General features: G+C 40.5%; 1 non-coding gene across 1 annotated transcript; it reads left to right on the forward strand.

Annotated features, from left to right (window-relative positions):
* Positions 1 to 4,554: 4,554 nt before the first annotated feature.
* LOC132364150 (U6 spliceosomal RNA) lies at positions 4,555 to 4,661 on the forward strand. Its single transcript, XR_009502708.1, has one exon. It is a non-coding gene; the product is annotated as a U6 spliceosomal RNA (small nuclear RNA).
* Positions 4,662 to 5,842: the final 1,181 nt, after the last annotated feature.

Genomic DNA, 5,842 nt, shown 5'->3' on the forward strand with positions numbered 1-5,842 from the left:
ATGCTCAACAGAATCTGGCAGGGCCTTGTCCTGAATCCCACAGCACCATATCCCTTAGTCTTTAGGGGTAAGAAGCCCCTGGTGACTCCACAGACTACCTCCCATGATAAACAATGACAAACTCAGGCCTCTGCTGACAGCACCTACCTTCAGAAGGACCTGTGCCCCATACAGCTGCCCTTATGAAGCTAGATTCAGGGGCTATGATGCCTGTTCATCACGGGTTTTCGACATTTTCCCTGGTCCTTAGTGTCTCCTTACTAGGAATCCATGACATCATCATCACCTGAGGGACCCACAGCTACATTTCTTCTCTAGCATAGCCATCAGAACTGCTTGAAGCCCCTGAAGGATGCCATCCCCAGATTAGAGACCAGTAGTTCTGAATTTAAAAGCCCCAAACACTCAAGGATGTCCAGTGGCTCCTGAGTTTTCCTTAAGTGAGCAACTTAGATGCTCAATTTCCCATGTTACTCACAGATTCTTTAGAAAGGAAAGGGATTCATTAGATATTTAACCCCCCAAAAAACATTTTATTAACTGGCATCCGTGTCTGCTTTACCCTGATTTTAGTCTACTCTGATCCAACCCAGGACATCATAGATGAAATGAATTGTTCCAAAATCGGAGTGGAAACCATCCTACCTCCACACTGGGTCTGCATCTTCAGGATCTTCGTTGCAGTCATAGATACCTGCCTCAGGAAGCAGGAGTTTCTGGTCATTAGAGACATGAATGCCCTACATTCTCCATCTTCTCAGTATAATATCTTCCAAATACTATGGCTGCCTGCCAACCTGACCAAGGACAGATTTGAAAGCTAAAGGGCTAATAAAACTTCTTGCTGTCACTCCTTGCTCCTAAGACATTACCATAATCAACTTAGGCAGAGATCTGCCTTTCCTCCATGATTTGCTGTTATCTGGGTTGTGGTGGACCTCTCACCAACATGCTACCTTCATCCTGTACCTTGTCTCCTATCTGTTCTAGGCACCACTACACTGTTCACCAAGGAAGCTTCCTTCCTCCATGTGCCATCCAGAAACCTGAGCTATACTTATGGCTCCTAGTTTAAGACCTACTCTGACAAGCATCGTTCATAATCTTTGGCTTTTATATTCTGCTATCTGCTAACCTTTAGATACAAACCTATAACCAGATGGGGTGCATTAACCCAGCTTTGTGGCAGAAAGAGCGCCAACTCAAACTGACCCCACAGTCGGAAAAATGTGTGAAATATGTAGCCAGAAAAGCGATTATGGGCAGGACCAGCTACATAATTTGCAAGGCCCAGTGCAAACTACAAATGTGGGGCTGCTGGTGAAAAAAATATTAAGAATTTCAAGATGGTGACAGCAGAGTATTAAACCAAGCATGGGGCCCTTCTAAGTACAGGGTTCTGTGCAGCTGCGTAGGTTGCACACACATGAAGCCAGGCTTGATTATGGGGAACTGTTTTCTACTTTCCAAATTACCACTTTTCAACAAGGATTCACCAGAGCATGCCAGGGCTTTCTACTCAACAGTACACAAGAGGCCTTAGCCCACCCCAACTGGAGAAGACAGCCTATAGTTTATGGGACTGGAATCTCCTCTGAGCTCCTGACCCAGCACTGCTACACCCAGGCTGTTACATTTTAAAAAGAAAAAGAAAAAAAAAAAAAAAATCCCGATCTGTGAAGAAGATCCGGACAGCTCCCATCTATTCTCAACTTGCTCATGCTTGTTCCAATCCATAGTTTCTGCCTTCCTGGCTCCATAACCAAGCTTTGATATCTGATCCTGGCATCTTCTCTTTGATAACCGTCCAGATGCCCCCTTCTGACTTCTCAGACTCTAGTCTCTGACACTAGTTTCAGCTCTGCTGGCTCCGCAGGTTTTAATATCCCACATTTCACCTGAGAAATTTTCTGTTCCCTCTCCTAGTTCCACGTAATCTCGCTAGCCAGACAGCCCTCTTTCCTCTACTAACTGGGGAAAGATACATAATCAGAAGGTACCATATGTAGCCATGACACAGCAGCTAATTTCCCTCATTTAAAGAGTTGATAAGAGGGCTTCCCTGGTGGTGCAGCGGTTAAGAATCCACCTGCCAATGCAGGGGACACGGGTTCGAGCCCTGGTCCAGGAAGATCCCACATGCCGCAGAGCAACTAAGCCCGTGCACCACAACTACTGAGCCTGCGCTCTAGAGCCCACGAGGCACAACTACTGAAGCCACACACCTAGAGCCCGTGCTCCGCAGCAAGAGAAGCCTGCGCGCAGCAACGAAGACCCAACACAGCCAAATATAAAAATAAATAAATAAATGTATGAAAAAATAATAAAGAGTTGATAAGAAACCATTACCATATTTTTTATACTAGTCTGTTTACGTCCTCCTTGGAATTGTCTTTTCTAACTTTGTGACACTATACTCTCCCCATCTTCCTCATGCCTCACTGAAGTGTTGTCTTTTTCTTTTCTAATCAGTCCTCCTACTCTGCCTCCTCTATTGCTAGCCGCACAACTCCATCTTCTTGCCTTACTTTGCCATAAACGTTGGGATGGCCCAGAGTTCATTCCTGAGCTCTCTTCTCTTTTCTGTGACCTTTTATTATACAATGACCTCCAGATTTTTATCTCCATCCCTTACTTCATCCCAAATTCCAGACATATATATCCCTGCCTTCTTTATGTAGTCATATCTTTTCCCTATCAAATAGGCATGTAAGGGATATTCCCTGACTCTAAGAAAGAGTATTATTCCCTCAGTCTTCCAGATCTCAATAAGAGGCACCATCAAATTTCTCAAGCCAAAAACCAAAAAGTCATCATTTATTCTGCTCTCTTCTTTATCAATTTAATCCATTCCATCAGTAAGGCCTGCTGGCTCTACTTCCAAATTTATCTTTTATCAATACACTTTTCACCAAGGCCTCTTGCCATCTCCCTTACTGAGCCCTTCCTGAATTCCTTCCTGAATTATGGCAATAACCTTCAAAATACTCCCTTCTGATACTTTTTCCTGCTAAATCTCTCCAAATATAATCAGAGTGATCATTTTAAAAAATAAATCAGGTAATGTAATTGCCCCACTTAAAACTCTCCAGTGTCCTCCCATTGCATTTAGAATGAAATCCAAATGTTTTACAATTCTCACACTTCCCTCTCTCACCTCAAGTCTTAACACTCTCCCATTGAATCAATTTGTTCAATAACACAGCATTTCTCTCTTTTCTAAATCACACCACAGGGACTTTGAACTTGCTTTGTCTCATTACTGGAATATTTTGCCCAGATCATCACATAATTGAAAGTTTCTCTCATTATCACCTCTGCAGAGTACATTCTAGTAAATGTTGCCTGTCCTACTACAGTCTGATTTCTCTGTATTATTTCTCCCTCACCTCTTCCTTCTTCCCTTCTTCCATTCTTCCCTTCCTCTCTCTCTCTCTCTCTCTCTCTCCTTCTTTTGGCATATAGGTTTGGTTGTTTGTTAATTAGGGAACAGGCCTTTTTTTGCCTTGTCCAACAATGTGTCCTGAGCACTTAGAAGATTTAGTATAGAGTAGGTGCTCAATAAATATCCACTGAACAAACAGGTCCACAAAGTTATAAGGGAGTCTGTGATACAATAATAGGTGGGTCAGTTTAACACAACCCATAAGCCAAATCTGGCCACCATCTATTTTGATAGATACAATTTTATTGAAACACAATCATATCCACTTGCTTACAAATTGTCTATGGTGGCTTTTGCACTACAGCAGCAGAACTGAGTAGGTGCAACTGAGACCATAAAGCCCACAAAGCTGTAAACATTCACTATCTGGCTCTTTACAGAAAAAGTTTGCTGACCCCTGCAATAATATATGCCAGGTCAAGTTGCCATTCAAATTAAAAGGAACAGGCAGACATTAACCTAAATAATACTGAGGGAACTAAAGTTGTGTGCCCCTTCTAGAGGTGGAGGGGGCACTACTTGAGAAAAAATTCAGCTAAGCAAAATGATGCAAAATAGAGAAATCCAGAATTGGAGAAGCTAAGGTAAGTTTTTGTGGACAGTTTGAAGCTATTTAAAAATAGAGCTAAGATTAAACACTATAGCACCTTTATTAAGAGAACAAAAAATTTAGTAAGTAACAAACCTTGCTAACATGACCAACAATAATCAGGGAGGGAAATAGGATTAAGTCTAAGTATACTCTTCTCCTCAATAATAATCACAGCAAGTTGACAAGGGTGCCAAGATGATTCAGTAGAAAAAAATTTAGTCCTTTTCAACAAATGGTGCCAGGTAACTGAATATCCACATGCAAAAAATTAAGGTGGGCCCCTCCCTCACAACATACACAAAATTAATTCAGCGTGGATCAGAGACCTACTGTAAAGCTTACACTATAGAACTACTAGAAGAAAACATAGATGTAAATTTTTGTGACCTTGGATTAGGCAATGATAGATAAAACACCAAAAGCACAAGTAATCAAATAAAAAATAAATAAATTGGCCTTCATCCAAATTAAAAAAGACTTTTGTGCTTCAAGGACACTATCAAGAAAATGAAAAGTTGTGCTCACTTCTGCAGCACATATACTAAAATTGGAATGATACAGAGACGATTAGCATGGGCCCTGAACAAGGATGACATGCAAATTCATGAAGTGTTTCTTATTTTTAAAATATAGCTAGGAAACTAGAAGAAGCTGCTGCTGAATTTGAACCTGGATCCTATAGAGCTTCTCCTCTAGGATCTACTGATGAGTCAAATCTATATCAAGATCTAGTTTTGAAAACATCACAAGAATATGTACAGATTTTGAAGAAAACTGATATGATCTGAAAGGTAAATAGTAAAAGTTTACCTCCTGGGCTCTTTACATAACATTTTAGTTGTTTCCCATTAAACATGACATGAAAATCTTTATTAAAGGAAAATATTTTTGTATTATAATAAAAAAAAAGAAAATGAAAAGATGACCCACAGAATGTGAGAAAATATTTGCAAGTCATTTATCTGATAAGTGTCCAGGATACAGAATATATAAAGAACTTATAACCCCAGGACCAGCTCAATCTGGTCTTACTCTAATGATAACGAGATACTGAGTTGTTTTTCAGAAACAACAGAACAAAACTGCAAGTCATGCAACCAAAGCATGTGTGAAGGAGAAAATTTTGACCTCAAATAATACTTAGAACTAAAGTTTCTCCCTTCCATGGAACCAAAGGACTAGGACATGACTGGAACCTGAACACAAGAACACTTTCAAAAGCAGAGAGGGTCTGTTGTCCAGGAAGATCTGATGCTGAAGCCCACTTTACCACACCTTACCATACATGGCCAAGTTCCAAAGCCCTCCAGTGGAAACCTGCCCTGCCAGTGCTTCCACATTCCAATACATCCTCCCCTAACTCATGAAAGTTTGACTGAACTCCAGATCAGGAAGAAAGACTTGAGCCCTGCCTCCTGTCTCCTTGCTGGTCAACCTCAAGATAAAGTCCTTTTCTTTTCTCAAAAGCTAGTGCCATAGTATTAGCTTCTATGGGTGTTGGGCAATGAGCTCTTGCTTGGTAACAAACCCTTACAACTCAACAATAAAAAGACATAAAAGACAATCCAATTTTAAAATGAGCAAATGATTTAAATAGACATTTTCAAAAGATATACAAATGGCCAGTAAAAACATGAAAATATCTGTAACATCCTTAGTTATTAGAGAAATGTAAACCTAAGCCACAATGACATATCATTTCAAACACAGGAAGATGGCTATAATAAAATAGACAGATGATAGCAAGTGTTGGCAAGGATGTGGAGAAATTAGAGCCCCCATATATTGCTTGTGGGAATGTAAAA

This window comes from Balaenoptera ricei, chromosome 3 (assembly GCF_028023285.1).
Source record: "Balaenoptera ricei isolate mBalRic1 chromosome 3, mBalRic1.hap2, whole genome shotgun sequence".
NCBI lineage: Eukaryota > Metazoa > Chordata > Mammalia > Artiodactyla > Balaenopteridae > Balaenoptera > Balaenoptera ricei.